Source organism: Erpetoichthys calabaricus, chromosome 12, assembly GCF_900747795.2.
Source record: "Erpetoichthys calabaricus chromosome 12, fErpCal1.3, whole genome shotgun sequence".
In the NCBI taxonomy this organism is placed as follows: domain Eukaryota; kingdom Metazoa; phylum Chordata; class Cladistia; order Polypteriformes; family Polypteridae; genus Erpetoichthys; species Erpetoichthys calabaricus.
In genome coordinates this window covers 12,634,727-12,653,281 of record NC_041405.2, presented here as the reverse complement: position 1 = coordinate 12,653,281, position 18,555 = coordinate 12,634,727, and positions in this window count along the sequence as shown.

The following is an 18,555-nucleotide window of genomic DNA, read 5'->3' as shown; positions in this document are numbered from 1 at the left end:
CAGAATCCAATGGTGGCCATTACTGTACATTGTATTGCATAACCTTTATGTTTGTTATCCAGTTGCTTGCTGAATACGTTCAAGTAAAATACTTTTCTTGCTAAAATATTGTTAAAGAAATATTTCTGGAATTATCTATCTATCTATCTATCTATCTATCTATCTATCTATCTATCTATCTATCTATCTATCTATCTATCTATCTATCTATCTATCTATCTATCTATCTATCTATCTATCTATCTATCTATCTATCTATCTATCTATCTATCTATCTATCTATCTACAGTGTATCTATCTAGCATTTGTAAATAGTGTTAACACTAATGCATTCCTCTGATTTTTCTTTTTTTCTGTACAGCTGAATCACGCACATCACAATGGTTCCTACTGTTTCTGCCTATAGGTCTTCCATTAACTGCACTTGCATTATTTTTAGCTTGCTGGTGTCAACTCAGCAGGCATTTTGCTGGTAAGATAAACATTAACTGGATGTATTTTTGCAAAATTAAGATTAATACAAAATTAAAATTGTACTCTGCTTTAAGGAACAATCTAATACGCAAACTGCATACATATATTGAAGTACAGCAATACTGAACAATTTGCAGTAGACAATCAAACGAAAGCACATTTTTGAACTTTATAACAAAGCAGACCCAAGAAAGCAGTTGCTTTTATATGACAATGCATGGTGTACAAGTCACAGAAGGTTATGATTAACTTATATAATGCACTAGTAATACCTCCCCTAGAGCACTGTGTGCAGTTTTGGTCTCTATATTATAAGAAAGAGACATAGCAGCACTAGAGAAAGTCCAGGGGATAGTGACTAGGCTAATTCCATGACTATGAGAAAAAAATAAAACAGCTAAACCTTTTCAGTTTAAGCAAAAATAAATTCTTAAATAAGAGCACAGGGACACAGTTGGAAAGTTTTCAACGACAAATTTCTCACAAATGTTAGAAAGAACCACAGATACATGGAATAAATTAGGTAGTTTGGCAGAGAGTAGGATTTAGGGACCTTCAGCTCTTGACTTGACATTATTTTTGGTAATCTATGTAACCAAGATGGACAGACATATTGGGCTGAATGTCCTGTTCTCCTCACATTTGTTCTAAAAGAATACATATAGTGCATGCAACTACTGCACAGATAATGTTTCAATAAGAAAACACAGGAGTTCAAATGCTCGGTGGTAGACCTGTACCTCAAATTTCCCGTATTTCCCATGACCCTTTTCTTGCAAACCTGGCATTGTTCTACTGCCAGTGAGCTTTTGTTCCAGATAATACTCCTGATTTATTAGTTGCTGGCAAAGTTGAGGTTTTTAAATCTCCTCTCTGAGTCAATTCCAGGCCAAGTCTTGGAAAAGATTACAGTGTTGGGTGGAAATGGTGGGCTACTGTGACAACACGGTATTGCCTCTTCAGAGAGCTTGCCAGCTTTTTTTTTTTTAACTTCTAAACCTGTCACACACCATGTTCTACTATATAAAGACTAAGTGGTAGAGTACCAAAATATTATTTTTTTCCTCCATGGTTTCACTCTTACATGGGCAATAAGATCCGTAATTGGGGCTGTGCTCTTCCGTCTAACCAACTGGGTGTGTTGTAACTCTCCCTAAATGTAAATTATCCAGGTGGGACATTAAACAAGGAGAAACCAGTTGATGCCGCCTGACAAACTGGTGAGCTGTTACTCTCTCATTCCTCAAGCATATATTTATTTCTCATCTAGATGGTTAGACACATTTAGAATAAGCATAGTCTCTTGTACTCTTCTGCAAGGTCTGTCCCGGCTGATGCACTGCCTTGTGTCATTCTTGAAATCCCTTCAGGTTCCGTTTTTCTACTCTGTTGTCTCTTGAGGTTTTACTTGTGAATTAACACTCATACTGACAGCATAGATGCTTCACCCACCAGCTACCTGTGTTTTGCCCCAGTAAATAAAATAGGTGCCTTAAAATTGCCAGGGTGGCTGTCTTTTTTATTCTGCAGGAGTATGTTCTAGCTTATGTCACCTTTTGTTATTCATACCTGTTTAGCCACTTCACGCAATACACTTCATGGCCTAAATGAATAAATTGTAACAATCTGATAATCTGGCAAGTTACTTGGAGTAATAACATAAGTTTTTAAATGTTTATTCAGTTTGTCCTGATTATTCAACTAATATGAAAGCTTTTCAAACTGAAAATAAAATTTATTAGAAGTCCTGTGGGGGCGGCACGGTGGCGCAGTGGGTAGTGCTGCTGCCTCGCAGTAAGGAGACCCGGGTTCGCTGCCCGGGTCCTCCCTGCGTGGTGTGTGGGTGTGTTTGTGTGTGTCCTGCGGTGGGTTGGCACCCTGCCCAGGATTGGTTCCTGCCTTGTGCCCTGTGTTGGCTGGGATTGGCTCCAGCAGACCCCCGTGACCCTGTGTTCGGATTCAGCGGGTAGGAAAATGGATGGATGGATGGATGGAAGTCCTGTGGCATTTTTCTGTAAAATTTTAGACTTTTGTCTTTATGGTGGAACATGTATGAACTTGTAACTTTAAGTTTCTCTTTTATCATTAGCGAATGCAAACTGGAACAGATTATATAATGTATGAAGTTATATAATGAGGTTTATTTCTTTTTTCTTTTAGGGACTTCTAGTAGGACAAGCACTGAAGTGAAAAATTGCAAACCCAGCCTTGTGAGTAACATACCGAAAATGTTCTTCACAATGCAATCCTTAAGTAAAACTGCTGAGTTTAAAATTTTCTTCTTAATTTTTTTAACCAAATAGTTTTTAAGCCTGAATTGATCCAACACTGTAATTATAGCATATTCCATTCAATTTAACTTTTTGTTATAACACCTCTACATACAACAAAATACATTTAATGGTGGGAAAAAATATCAGATACATATGATGATATGGAACATATGGACATGTTTTTGACAGTGACCCAAGGACTAGCTGGTTATAGACATTGACTTCAGAAATAATGTTACCAGGGTTGGGTGAGGTGGGGGAGATTGCAGACAGTATTTGGATAAGTAATGAGTCACTTAAATCCATTCTTAATAAACAATAAATAATAAGCATGGTCTATAGACTTTGGGTCCCCAGAATGTTGACTATTGAAATGAAGCATCAGTTCATGCAATGTTCCAAGGAGAATCTTAGGGTTAATAATGGGATGAAACTTCTCTATGATCCACAGTCCGAGCAAAACTGAAACAATAGTAGTATAGCGATTCTCCAGTGCCAGAGCAATTCAAGGTCTAAGACATTACCAGCAGATAATGTGCACATTTTTTTATAATGCTGAAGGTATAAACCATATGGATGAGATACATCAGAACCCCAATGTAACAGGTTAATATTTCACTAATTTGTTTTGCTCCTGTGGCGTTCAGTCAGGAGGAAGCTATTGAACAACCTATATAGGTATGCAAGGGCTGCTCTGAGAAACTGTGGATTCATAAAGATGCCACGGTTACTCTTATCCTCACAAAGGGAACTGTGCGATGACCATCTGTTCCAAAATCTGAAGGGCTTACCTACATGATGGGCTATAATGAAGACATCAGCTACAGAAGAGTTGTTGTCCAAGGAAAAGGAAACATTTTTTTTGATTGCCATAGAAGAAATGTAGCAATTTTATAACAAATGTATTAGAGTTCATTGGAATCATAATGATATGTCCAAAAGGGGGCACCTCAGAGTGCCAGACTCCAGACACAAACACAATCTAAGGTACAAGTGAAGTGTGTTTTTATTACATTAAATACCTTTCACAGGCTGTTCGGACAAAACCAGCCTTCATAATAATAAATTTCCTCTTCATTTCCTCCAGTCAAGCCTTATCCTCTACCTCCTGACTCTAACTCACCTGAATGAGGTCATTCAGCTTCTTTTATTGTTGTAGCTGGGAGCACTTCCAGTGCCAAAGCACTGAATGGCGGATAGCACTTCTGGGTCACATGGACGTCCCACAAAATGAGGAGTTCTTTCCCTTGCAGTACCCTCTGATGGCATCCAAGGACCCTGACAGAGCTGCCCTTCAGGACTATGAATCTCATGATCCCTGCGGGCGTCCATACTGGGGCTGTACAAGAGGAGTACTGACATTTATTGTACTAGGGAAGGAGCTGTTTTTGACAGACAACCTTCCACAGTCCATCCATTATTCTTCCAGTCTGACTGGAATAATAATAAAGCACTATCCTGGCTGTGTTATGCCTCCATATGTAGTGTCCATCCATTATGGCATCCCATCTGGGCCAGGAATTCCCCTTCATCCCAGTTGAGGTGCCAGTCAATCCCTCAGGGTACTTACAGATAGAAAAATAACACTTCAGAGAAGCTAGAGTTCCCCTTAATAGGTTCAAAATGTTTTGATAACCTTTGCTATCCATGTGTGTGTGTATATGCAGTGAATTCCAAGTGTACTTCTGAACCACATAAAAGTCCAAATGAGCACCAAGAAGGCCAGAGTCCAAAAAAAGGTGTTTTATTATGGAGGGAATATACAATAATGAACATAGAAAGTAACTTTAAAATTACAAACAACATAAAAAAATAACAGACCTCAGTTCCCTTTTGTCTTTCCCATATATGACATAGATCTTGTTTACCTTATGGGTAGGATGGTCTTTTCCAAATGTTAGGCACAGTGCTCCCTCTTTAACTCACATCTGGCCTATATTCCTCCCACCATTTGAGCCCTTGTCATTCCATTTGACTCCAAGTTCATCTCATTAGTTTTAGAACTAATTCCTACAATCACAGAGCCATATGCTTACAACTAGTCCTGTACCTCCCGACCCCAACTACCATTTAATTTGTGATGACACCCCCATATATTGTGTCCTCTACAATAATCAGCTGTGTTCCATAAATAATATAAAACAACCCAAAGCTACCCTGTAACGGACCGGAGAACTAAGCACTGAGTAAGATCGCTGTCAAGAATAACTCATAATAATTGAGTGAAATTTACAAATGTTACACGTGTCAATTACGCTTGAGCTCCTGAAAGTTATGCTTGCTTCTGAAAGTTATGCTTCCTTCTGAAAATTATGAGTATAGTTGTCAAGAGTTAACAAACTGTCAAAAATATGTCACTGGACACACAAGGCATTCGCTATCGAAGAAGAAACAATCAATTTTTCTCACTACGCATGTGCCAGAAAGGTGGAAAGATGGAGTTTTTTGTGACAGCGATCGTACTTCATACTTAGTCCCCTTACAATGGCTCCAAAGGGTAAAACGAAATAAATAAATAAAACCGACACAATGAACATGCAATTAACAATAAAAAGTGAGAGTATGAAATTAATAAATTAACATTGGTGCGTTTTAAACTTTACATAGTGTCCAGGGGCCTCATGCATAATGGCGTGCGTAGAACTCACACTATAACATGGCGTAAACACAAAAGCAGGAATGTGCGTACGCACAGAAAAATTCCAGATGCAGGAATCTGTACATACACAAACTTCCACGTTCTTCCGCTACATAAATCCCGATCAGCGTGAAAAGTAACGCACGTGCACGCACCTTCTGTCCCACCCCAACCCCTCCCAGAATTACGCCTCTTTGAATATGCAAATCAATATAAATAGCCCTTAAGCTCAGCCTTCTGTGAAAAGACAATGGGAAAAGCACGGGGGAAATTATAAGAATTTTAGCGAATACCAAATGGAGGCAAGGGAAAAACGTACTATATGTTGGTTTAAACAGTGGTATAATCAACAAAATGAAGTTGATCGAGTGACAGAGAAACTCGAAAGCTCAAGTTCACAAAGTTGCACAGTGCCCGAAATAAAAAGGAAATCACATATCAAAGTCGCCGTGAAAAGGCGAGTCGTAGCCCACCGACTGAGTGTCATATGAAAGCTTATTAGGGTACAGAGAAAAAAAAATAGGCACACAGTGGGAAAAAGCACGAAATGTCAACTTTAATCTCAAAATTTCCACTTTAATCACGTAGTTTATTTTGCCATTAAAGTAGAACATCATGAACTTCATCTTAAAATCGTTTAATTTACTAGTTTCTCAAATCCCATTGTAACTAAAGTAGCACATTAAATGCTTTGTTCTATATTTGATCTTCTATGTGTGTGAATCACTACCTGCTTCTTAAACGAGCTTTCTTTTTCTCCGACAGCACACAGAATCCATTACATTCGTGATATTACAGCTCTCTGAATAATTAAAATACTGAGATGTATACGTGATATCTTTTTCATGATGATAGGAGTTAAAGCATGTTATTAAACATGGGAACACGGTGGCGCAGTGCTTGTTCATATCTCACGCAAGAGGCTTGCGCGACCTTCGATGAAATAATTTATTGCAGCAGTACTGTCTCTTTCAAACATACTAACTTCCAATTCCTGTCCTTACTTTTCTTTCTCCAAATACCCAGTCGCCACACAATCAGCTCTGTAATAGACGTGAAGCCATCTGTAAGCTTAGAACGCTGATTCTTCAAAACATTTAAGGAACATTGAAATATCTTCGTAGTACATGTTTAATTATTCTATCCGTCTATCCTTCCAGTGTCGCGTCAGCACGAGCAAGAATACAACGCAATGCAGGAACAATCCATGAACTAGCTAGCGCTGCGGCACCATTTCCTCACATTTTTAATTATTAAAAATACAGATTATTTAAATGAAGCTAAAGTTTTATCTGTATAATATAATCAACATATTTTGCTGCATTTCATCTTAAAAATGACATCGCCATCATATGTAAATATGCGCTTTATAAAGTGGCGCAGGTTGTGCAATATTATAACTGTATCCCAAGTTTACAGTGAGGTAATTGTACTTATAAGTACAAACAGTTCTACAAGGAGCACTTGATGGACTGATTTAGTGCGTTTATAGTTCTTGGGATGAAACATTTTCTAAACCGTGACATTCAAACAGGAAAGTCTCTGAAACGTTTTGCCGTGGCTGAGTCAGTGTCTGCTTCATGCTGTATACTGATAATTCTCTTTCCGATCAGCTGCTGCTGTGATTCCCCACTCATACAGTGATATAAATACATCGAGTGGTGCAGTGAGAGTAATATGGAAAAAGATGATCTGCTGTGGCAACCCTTAACGGGAGCAGCTGAAGAAGAAGATGTGTTGAGTGTAACAACGCTAAAGCAGTTATGGTATTTGGAATACTATGGCTATTCCCTGGACCATTATATTGCTGCAGGTTAATTATAATCAGATGCATTACACTAATAAACAATATGCAATTTAGTTTCAGTGTATTTATAAAGCCGCGTCAGGAATGTGGATGTAAGAAAGAAAGGGTAACCACACAGGAACAGTAACACTGCTTTGATGCTGGGTGCCGCCAGTCTGCAAAACTGAACGGAGAAATTGCATACGCCAGGGCATGAGGTACCATGGAAATGTGTGTGGCTTTACGCCAAGTTTAGGTTTTATACATCGTGATTTGAGCATGGAAACGTTCGCACGCAACATTTCTGTGCGTACGCACCGTTTATATATGAGGCCTCAGATGTTTGTTATATGTGTATAGGAGATCAAGATGTTGTGGAAGGCTTCAAACCTTCGGATTTCGGCATTCTTGGTCATAGATTTGGGGTTGGGGTGGGAGGCATGGAATTATGACCTCCACCCCTCCACCCGCAGGAGATCATGAAAATATACAAAACTACAAAACAGATGTCAGGATTGGGGCTTTGCACAGTATAAACTTCTGAAGCAGCCTCTCATGATGACACTGCTTTTCAGTGTTTTTTTTTTTTTTAAATGCTTGAGATTTTGCTGTAGAAGCACTGAGTTAGATTAACGAATGAGTGTGGAGAATGTTATGCCCTCAAAATGGAGGAATATTTAGGACAAAAATAGATTAGCAAAATAATTCAAAGCTGTGAAATCTACTTTATATATATAAAATCCTAAGCCTAAAAGTGCAACGATTTTATGTGACATTTGTATGTCACATATTTTGTCACGCTTTAAATCGGGCTTATATTAAAACCTACATAGATATGTTTGGCATCATTCTTTACAGAATTTATCGAACTTTAATGTGATGTTGTTAGATTTTCAGATTCTTATTTCGTTTTTAAATTATAAACTAAAAAAATATCAAGAACTCACGTCCCGCGAGACAAGACTTTGTGCTAAGAGATTTAACCATGCCCGGGGCCAGAAATAAAAGACAAAGAGTAGGACAGCTGCTGTACAGGCTTTTAAATGTTTGAAATGTGAATTTGACTTAATTATTACAAGCTTTTTTTGATAGCGATCATACTCCATACTAAAGTCCCCCACTATCATTTACCTACTGTAAAATTGTTAATAGTGTGTGTGGGGTTCTTGACACTTAACGAAAGAACTAACCACTCTATTGCCATTCTGCCTTTTCTTTTGGACATAACACTGAGACTTCCATTATGCCAGCCTGTTCTGCATTATAATATTACTTTTTTAAGATCCTGTGCTGTTTTTCAGGTCCCCATGATTGACAGAGATTAGGTACTGAATCGGTAAAAAAATGAAACTACTTATACTACATCAAATGACATAATATTGGCTGTTAGATGGCAAGGTAGCAGAATAAAGTGTGTTTCCTGATTTAGTTAAGATTAATATTTTTTTTTTTCATTTCTAGGAGGATGACCAACTGCATTATGCTTCAATTAACCATAATATAAAATTGAAGAAGGTTATAGATCAACCATTCTCCACCCACAGAGAACATCTATACTCTGCTGTTAATGTCAAGAAAGAGAATTCAAAAAAGTGTGACGTTAATTAGGTCTGGCATAGAGTCTGCTCAGATTTCCTGCATACATTTAAAGTGGAAGCTGTCTTGATTGGCATGTGTGAATCTCAGTCACATTGATGGCAAGGAAAAATCTGTTGGGGGACTTCTGAAAGTGTGAAGGTGTTAGATATTTCGGTTGAAGTGGAGTTGTTATGCCTTCTCAAATGATACTTCACTTTCACTTTCAGTGGCAATTAACAGTGAAGAAACAACACATATACATTTAAAAAAATCCAATGTGCATTTAATCGTTTTTTTAGTATTATTAATCACTTTTCTCAAAAAAAGTAACATGGTTGTGTATTTCACTTCATCCAAGATGCATAGATCCTTAATGATGACGTATTCATAAATGTTAATGCAAGATGAAAGTGTTAGGTTGACTATCCACATGCATCATAACTGGAAATCTCAATTCACTTAACTTAGCACACAATAAATATAAAGAATGATTACTATTACTGTATTTATTATTAATATTAGAATTAAAATGAAAATGAAATTGATAATAATGCACTTTACCTCATAACTGAAACCAGAACATTGAGAAATTATGGCAAAAGATTAAAAAGAAAAAAAACAAGCACACTGCTTTTATTACCATATTTAGTATTTCAATGCACTGGACTGGAAGGGAGGGCCTAAGGTGACACTTTTGATGTATACTTTGGGGTCAGTGTAGTTATCTGACTACTGACAAAGCACAACTCTTTGTTGTTTTTCCAAGATTTGTATCCCAAGCACTTCATTTGCACTCTCTCCATCTCTTCTGTTCTCTTCACTTCACTTTACTTCTCCTGATCTCGTTTTTTTCCTCTCCATCTCTGCCATCCAGGCACCCTTATGTACTCCCCAATTGGGTGCAGGGGTTTCACCGATGCCATAATGGGAATGAGGCACCTGACTGTCACTCTTGCATTTTCAGCCAAGCACCCCAATCAACACTACAGCAGCACACTCTGGGACCCAATTATTTATTTATACTTCACCATTGGCCTCTTATTACACCTTAGTCTCAAACAGATAACCTCTAGTACACAATTCACTCCTCAACTAAAAGAAAACTGCTGGGAAAACATTTTGATGCCTATGAAATTTCTAAACACTTTAGCCATGTCCCCAAATCGCTACTCCTCTCCCTTAACCTGTGAGAGGAGGAGTGCCCTTTAGCCTGTGCCTACATTGCGTTTCACAGCTTACAGAACTAATATGTCTTTGTTGCATTATATGCATTCATTCATTTAACATTCTCAACTGTACAAATAGCACTGTAGAGCTACTTTATCATTCAGTCAGTCAGTCATTTTCAAACCCGCTGAATCCTAACTACAGGGTCACGGGGGTCTGCTGGAGCCAATCTCAGCCAGCACAGGGCACAAGGCAGGAACAAATCCCAGGCAGGGTGCCAGCCCACCGCAGGGCACATACACACACCCACACACCAAGCACACACTATGGACAATTTAGGATTGCCAATGCACCTAACCTGCATGTCTTTGGACTGTGGGAGGAAACCGGAGCACCAGGAGGAAACCCACGCAGACACGGGGAGAACCCGGAAAGCGAACCCAGGCCGCCCTAGAGCTACTTTATCCTCCGGTAAAATTTAGCAAGCGTGGAATTTAAACTACAATATCTGCTTCATCAAATCACATTCAATAGACTATTATCTTCATGAGATTCCGATTCATAAACCCAGATTCAAAACCTCCCAACCACTGTAAAAAGCACACAGGTTCACTTTTGCACAAAGACTGATGACTACCTATTTTTTTTTTCTTATGTTTATACATTGTATTTTTATTATGGATTCTATTTTTTTAATAGAGATCACATGTAATCTGAATTTACGATATTTCTTTCACTGCTTATTTTAATTAAACGCAACAAGTGTGTCTAAGAATTCACCTTTACTTGTGACAAATTGTTAATAAAGTTACCTGGCACATTAATTTTTGGACAATATTCATTTTTCTGAATTTCAATAATGGAAAATCAACTCAATTCAGGTTGATTTTATTGTCATATCATCTGTACAGCAATATAAAATATCATTTTCATGTACCATGAACAATGCATGAAGATTACATATTTACAAAGGTTTAAATTTAATTACAAGTAGAACGTCTTTTTCAAAAATTTGCATTTTTTTTATTACTATAAAAGTTTCTTTCAGCAAATATGCACTGTGTCAGTATGTGGTAAAGTCTACAGAATGGAAACAATGCACAGTCATACTGAGGAATTGAGAAAACCACATGAATCTTTGATGCATCTAGTTTCATTCTGATGTAAACCAAAACCTACTGTGAAAATGTAATGGCTAATAAAAATGAAATATGAGAACACACAATTTAAAGGAGAAAAAAAAAACAAACACATCCTACATGCTACTTTTACCTCATGTGGCCTAGTAGCTTATGTACTTTATGGTAAACCTCAGTTTCGGTTCTCACCTCAAGTTCAGAGCACATTTCTTTCTGTAAACGGGTGACTCTAAGGATTCAGGGGGCCTGTGGCTAAAAACTCCACAAGGATATAAATATTACCATTATTTTAGTAAAAAATCTAAATTAATAAGATTTAAAAAACAGAAGAAATGAATAAACACTATTTTTTAATTATGTTAAAAATGATAATATAAATAAAACCAAACAAAAAATATAACATTTTTAATAAAAAGAAAAATAATAGAATAAAATAAAGTGCATAATAAATATAAATTACACATAACAATAATTACAAATTTGCACATTAAAAATAAATTTCAAATAATGTAAATGAAAGCAACAAAAAAACAACACACAACATATAAATGCACCCTCAACAGGCAGAACAAATCAAATTTCTGTTTTGTGCCAAGTTCATCAAAGTCTATGTGCTGCTGTGCCTTCAGAATTTTTCCTGGTTTTGATGCAAGACTCTCCCTGGCTGGACAATGGACTTTGGTTAGTTGATTTCTTTATTGCACTTTTATTTTTGTTTGATGGGTCTGATATATTTTTTTCCTCCACATAAGCTATCAACTATTTTCCTCTGTTGATATAAAACACTCCCTAAATTCAGTCAGAGTGTGTGAGACACTCCTGTGCTCCTGATTCTGCAGTTTAATTCTAACCCTCTCTAAATAAGTTAATTGAATCAGTATTATCCATTCCTTACTACTCTCCTCTGTCCTGTTTCTACTTTTCCTCTTTTTCTGCTTTTTGTTTCTAGACATGTAAAAACTTTTCATGATAAAATGATAAAATAGCACTGATTATATACTGCTCAAAAAAATTAAAGGAACACTTTTAATCAGAGTATAGCATCAAGTCAATGAAACTTCTGGGCTATTGATCTGCTCAGTTAAGTAGCAGAGGGAGTTGTTAATCAGTTTCAGCTGCTTTGGTGCACTAGAGGGGCAAAAATGAGACGACCCCCAAAACAGGAATGAATAGTTTAACAGGTGGAGGCCAGTGACATTTTTCCCTCCTCATCTGTTTTTTTCACTAGTTTTGCATTTGTCTGCAGTCAGTGTCACTACTGGTAGCATGAGGCAATACCTGGACTCTACAGAGGTGGCACAGGTGGTCCAACTTCTTCAGGATGGCAGGCATATGTGCCATTGTCAGAAGGTTTGCTGTGTCTCCCAGCACAGTCTCAAAGGCATGGAGTAGATTCCAGGAGACAGACAGGCAGTTACTGTAGGAGAGCTGAACAGGGCTGTAGAAGGTCCTTAACCCATCAGCAGGACCCACCGATATCTGATCTTTTGGGCAAGGAGGAACAGGATGAGTGAATACACTTGACTTATAGTTTTCATCCTCTTTCTCTGCATGTTTAGCATTCGTTTGCTCAGAGGTTGATGCGCTTGCTGCTTCCTGAGCAGCTTTTCTTTTCTCCACCCTAGCAGCCCGCTTCTCCTCTTCTTTCGTCAGCATCTTTTTACGTTAAAACTCATTAAGTCAGTGTTTGTGTTGCAATTACTTAGTATGTTTTCTTTAATTTTTCACCTAAGCTGGCACTTAAGTCTTCAATCTGCATCAAAAATGATTTAAGATATGAAGAAGTAGGGGAAGTGACAGCAAAGGTGGTAGGGATGAGAACGGTGCCCATAAGGATGCGTCGCACAGCCGGCCTGCTGGCCACTGCCGAGAGTTGATTCTACAATAAAATAAAAATAAAAAGAGGAATAACCTTGGAGGTCAATCATCACCCTGAACGCGGACAGTAGATGTCATGAATTATATGTGTACCAAGTTCCAGGTCAATGGGTCAAACGGTTTGCGAGCTACAGGTAAATTAAAATCCTGGACAGACAAACGAACAGTCACGGTAACGTATTATATACGATGATTGACCTTGTGCAAAAGATGTGAGGAAGTACATTTCAACTTTTTGAACACGTGTTGTTTTTCTGTGCTTTTTGAGTTTTTCTCCTTATTCCACTTGCCTTCTGTTTCTAAAGGTTTGGATGTAGAAATGTATATATTCTTTGGCCACAAAAGTGTTTCTTTAAGCAATTCAGCTGAACGGGTTTATCCATGGTATGTTAATGAACCTGTCCAGCATCTGTGTGTGGTGTATGTATTTTTTCATCCTCAGCTCATGTGAACACATATGCACCAAATACCATCAGTAAAAGGGCTCCTGATTTTGGATCATTGTGAGCGGTGAACAGATCTTATTGTTCTTCAATGGTGTGTATGATTTTGTTTTGCAAACAAAGTGAGGAAGCCGTCATTGATTGTCACGCCTGCATTCTGTGTCTTGTTGTGTCTAGCAGGTAGCTGCATTGCTGTGCATTTGAAGTCCATCATGGCTAGTGCTATGTATGCAGTGAGGACACGAAGAGATCTGTGTAAAATGCTTCACAGAGTTTGTCATGGTTCCTGTCAGCAATTCTGCATGCACACTGCATGTCCATGCCAATGTTCTGTTTTTGGGCCAGTCAAGCAAATCGATGGCTCTGCCCTTGTTTTTGTATCAGCTAAGTTGCACTGATGTGTCTCATCTGGCCATGAGAAAGAGTTGCAGCCCAATTTTGGGGCTGGTATGGCCAGAATGTTCAATTCATAGGTCACATTGCTTGGGTCATGTCAAAAGCTGTCAAATAAGACTAAGGTCAAATTTCAAGGGTCAGGAGTATGCATGTTTTTGCATGACAGAAAACCCTTAGCATTTTAGATAGATAGATAGATAGATAGATAGATAGATAGATAGATAGATAGATAGATAGATAGATAGATAGATAGATAGATAGATAGATAGATAGATAGATAGATAGATAGATAGATAGATAGATAGATAGTGTGGTGGAACCAGACCGTCAGCGTGCCCCAAACCCCAACACGAACACACAAAGTGTTCCAGGTTCAAATAAAGAGTGTGTTTATTACACAAAATTCCTTCAAAGGTTGATAAAACAAAGGTACTAAGCATAAGTATTCTCTCTCTTCCAATCACCTTTCACCACCACACTGCCCTCCTCCAGTTGAGTGTTACCTTTCTTCCTCCCAGCTCTGCCTCGCCAGAATAAGGGAGTACGGTTTTATTGAGGACTAGGGAGTACTTCCGGTGCCAGGGCTGTTGCCCATTGGAAACACTTACAGCTCATACGGAAGTCCAATATTGCAGGGAGCAGTTCTTCCTGCAGCACCCATGTACCCCAGCAGGGCTGCTCTGACAGACTACATCTCCAATCATGCCCTGCTGGCTCCCTACATAGGGATTGATATTGGGGGCCACTGCCATTTACCGTGCTGGGGGAGTAAAAAGTCCCTAGCGTCATCTTCTGGCTCTCTCTTACAGCTTAATTTATTACACCCACTGAAGAACGTCTTCTTCTTTCGGCTGCTCCCATTAGGGGTTACCACAGCGGATCATCATCTTCCATATCTTTCTGTCCTCTGCATCTTGTTCTGTTACACCCATCACCAGCATGTCCTCTCCATCCATAAACCGTCTCTTAGGCCTTCCCCTTTTCCTTTTCCCTAGCAGCTTTATCCTTAACATCCTTCTTTCAATATACCCATCATCTCTCCTCTACACATGTCCAAACCAACACAATCTCGCCTCTCTGACTTTGTCTCCCAACCGTCCAACCTGAGTTGACCCTCTAATGTCCTCATTTCTAATCCTATACATCCTTGTCACACCCAATGCAAGTCTTAGCATCTTTAACTCTGCCACCTCCAGCTCTGATTCCTGCTTTCTGGTCAGTGCCACCATCTCCAGCCCATAAAACATAGCTGGTCTCACTACCATCCTGCAGACCTTCCCTTTCACTCTTGCTGATACCCGTCTGTCACAAATCACTCCTGACACTCTTCTCCACCCATTCCACCCTGCCTGCACTCTCTTTTTCACTTCTCTTCCACAGTCCCCATTACTCTGTACTGTTGATGCCTCTCATTTACACACATGTATTCTGTCTTGTTCCTACTGACCTTGATTCCTCCCCTCTCTAGAGCATATCTCCACCTCTCCAGGGTCTCCTCAACCTGCTCCCTACTCTCACTACAGATCACAATGTCATCAGTAAACATCATAGTCTACAGGGACTCCTGTATAATCTGGTCTGTCAACCTGTCCATCACCATTGCAAATAAGAATGGGCTCAGAGCCCATCCCTGATGTAATCCCACCTCCACCTTGAATGCATCCATTGCACCTACCGCAGACCTCACCACTGTCACACTTTCCTCGTGCATATCCTGTACAACTCTTACGTACTTCTCTGCCACTCCCGACTTCCTCATACAATACCACAGCTCCTCTCGAGGTACCCTGTCATATGCTTTCTCCAGGTCCACAAAGACGCAATGCAGCTCCTTCTGGCCTTCTCTAAACTTCTCCATCAACACCCTCAGAGCAAACATCGCATCTGTGGTGCTCTTTCTTGGCATGAAACCATACTGCTGCTCATTAATCATCACGTCACTTCTTAACCTAGCTTTCACTACTCTTTCCCATAACTTCATGCTGTGGCTCATCAATTTTATCCCCCTGTAGTTACCACAGTCCTGCACATCCCCCTTATTCTTAAATATCACCCACTTACACCCACTGAAGAACAAAGCATATTAAATACTGAATTGTTTCAGCTTAGTTTTCTCTGTTTGTTGGATCCAGGCTTTTCTGGCATTTTACTGATCAATATAGGAGATAGCAGGAATTTGAGTTCACTTCTTTCTTTTCTTCAAATGTTTCTGGTTATGTGTAATTAATTTGATTTCATGATTTATCAGTAACATCAAGTAAATAAGCTTTTTGACTGAGCCCATCCATAGAATTTCATGTTTGCTGAATCAAGTCTTCAGAAAAAAGTTGGAGTAGTAGGGTTCCTAAATTAAAATAAGGAAAAACTCATTATAAAGAGAACTAAAGATAAAATGATGCAAATATAAAATTTAGCATCTGTGTAACTAGAAATTATTCAGTTAAGAGAAGAATACAGACTTCTGTTGGTATAAACAGCACTTAAGAAATGTCAATTGTACTTTATTTAAATCTAGACTTTTAAAAAAGATATTAGTCAGGATTCAGTTGGACCTAACATTACAAACATGAAGATTTTAACATTATTGTCTACTTTTGTGTGCTCTTAGGACAGGTTAACTATATTTCTGAATGCTCCTCATTTTGATCATTTAGTGGTTAGCACTGCTGCTTCACTGACCCAATATCCTGGGTTTGTATGTCACCCCACAGTTGTTGTCTGTGTGTAGTTTTGTATTCAATCCACATGAGTCTGTGGAGTTTTTTCTTTAGATACTCTTTACCCCTTCTAAAGACTAGGCTGTTAGATTAATTGGATATTCTAAATATGCCCTGTATGAGTAGACCCTGTGAAGATTAGTATGTCATACAGCCAGAATAGGTTCTTGCCCTTGGCACTCTGAACTGAATTAAACAGTCTACTATAAACATCACACCTTTTTGCACACATACAGTTAATGGATAGAAGGGTGCAATTTCATTGTTGAGAGGGGGTGTTGTTATTAACATTCTCTTCTCCTCCTGTCCCCACCCAGTGAGGGCACTTAGCCCAGACCCTTCTAGTTCATCCATTATAAGAAGCTTGACTTTCTGAAAGGAGGTGTCTTCTGAGATCAGAATGACCCGTCATACGGAGCTCCAGTAAACAACCCAAAATTCTGTGACTAAGAGCCAAATACTTTTTTTTTTATTATTTCACCCAAAGGCTACATGTGCAAACGGCAAAGGGGTATGCTTTTTGTTGGACTTTGCTCAATTAAACAGGATGACCCGGTTGGTGTCCAAATTTGTATCCTTTCCACGACCTGTCATTCCTGCATCCAGCTGCAAAGTGTTTTCCAAAACTCAAAACTAAAGCAGCACATAAAATTGTTAGTAATCTATGTTTTCCATGAACCCCTAGTTAATAGTAAAGTACTTCTCAAACTAAATACAACCATCGTCACAGATAGCAGCCTCCAGCCAGAGTTCATTAAAGTTATATCATGAAATTTCATTGAAAACTTAGAATACTAACATTTATACTTGAAATGATAATTTTCATAATGAAGCTCTTCATAATTACACATATCAAGAATAGATAGATAGATAGATACTTTATGAATAAGCTACAGTATATCCCTTGCTTTGTGCCCCAATAAATGCAAGTTATTGCCAATATACTAACAACCCAAAAGTGCTTCGCTCAATCAGAATATGGAACCAATGTAGGAACTACTTCAAGATAGAGAAGCATTTATCTGTGGTACCTCTGCACGAGAACCACCTTTTTCCACCCTCTCAAACGTATGCCTTGAAAACATTTGGGTTTGAATCACTTAGAGATCTGTACACAGACAATTTTTTTGCATCCTACAGATAATTACATTATAAATTTAACTTTCCTGCAACACATTTCTTTCACTACCTTCAAATCAGAAACTTTGTTAAACAGAACCTGCCCAATTTGTCCTCACCTCCCTCTATGCCGGAAAAATTTTTGATCAGTATCGAGGACTCAGAGATCATTTCCATAATATATAAAATCATTTAACAGTCCCTCCCTTTCAAAGATCCCAGAGTATAGGATCTCTTACTCAACATCTCAGAAAAGGAGTGGAACATAGCAAAGCAGAGAATTCACTCGAGCTCCATATGAGCAAAGCATACAATTATTCAACTCAAAATTATATATCGAGCACATCTGTCTCGTTTAAGTCAGTCAGCCATTTTCCAACCCGCTATATCCTAACACAGGGTCATGGGGATCTGCTGGAGCCAATCCCATCCAGCACAGGGTGCAAGGCAGGAAGAAATCCTGGGCAGGGCACACACACACACCCACACACCAAACACACAATAGGGACAATTTAGGATTGCCAGTGCACCTAACCTGCATGTATTTGGACTGTGGGAGGAAACCGGAGCACCAGGAGGAAACCCACTGAGACACTGGGAGAACATCCAAACTCCATGAAGGGAGGTCCCAGAAACCGAACCCGGGTCTCCTTACTGTGAGGCAGCAACACTACCACTGCACCACCGTGCCACCCTGTCTCATTTAAAGTTGTCCAAAATGTTTCCAGGGCAAGATCCAACCTGCAAACGCTGCAACCAAGTTCCAGCTTCACTGGGTCACATGTTTTTGGATGTGCACAAAATTAACATCATTCTGGACCAAAATCTTTAAATGCCTTTCAGACAGCCTTGGTGTTATAATCCCTCCTAACCCATTAACAGCTGTGTTTGGTGGGCTCACAGAGGGGCTTAAAGTGGAGAAGGACAAAGAAACTGTCATTGTCTTT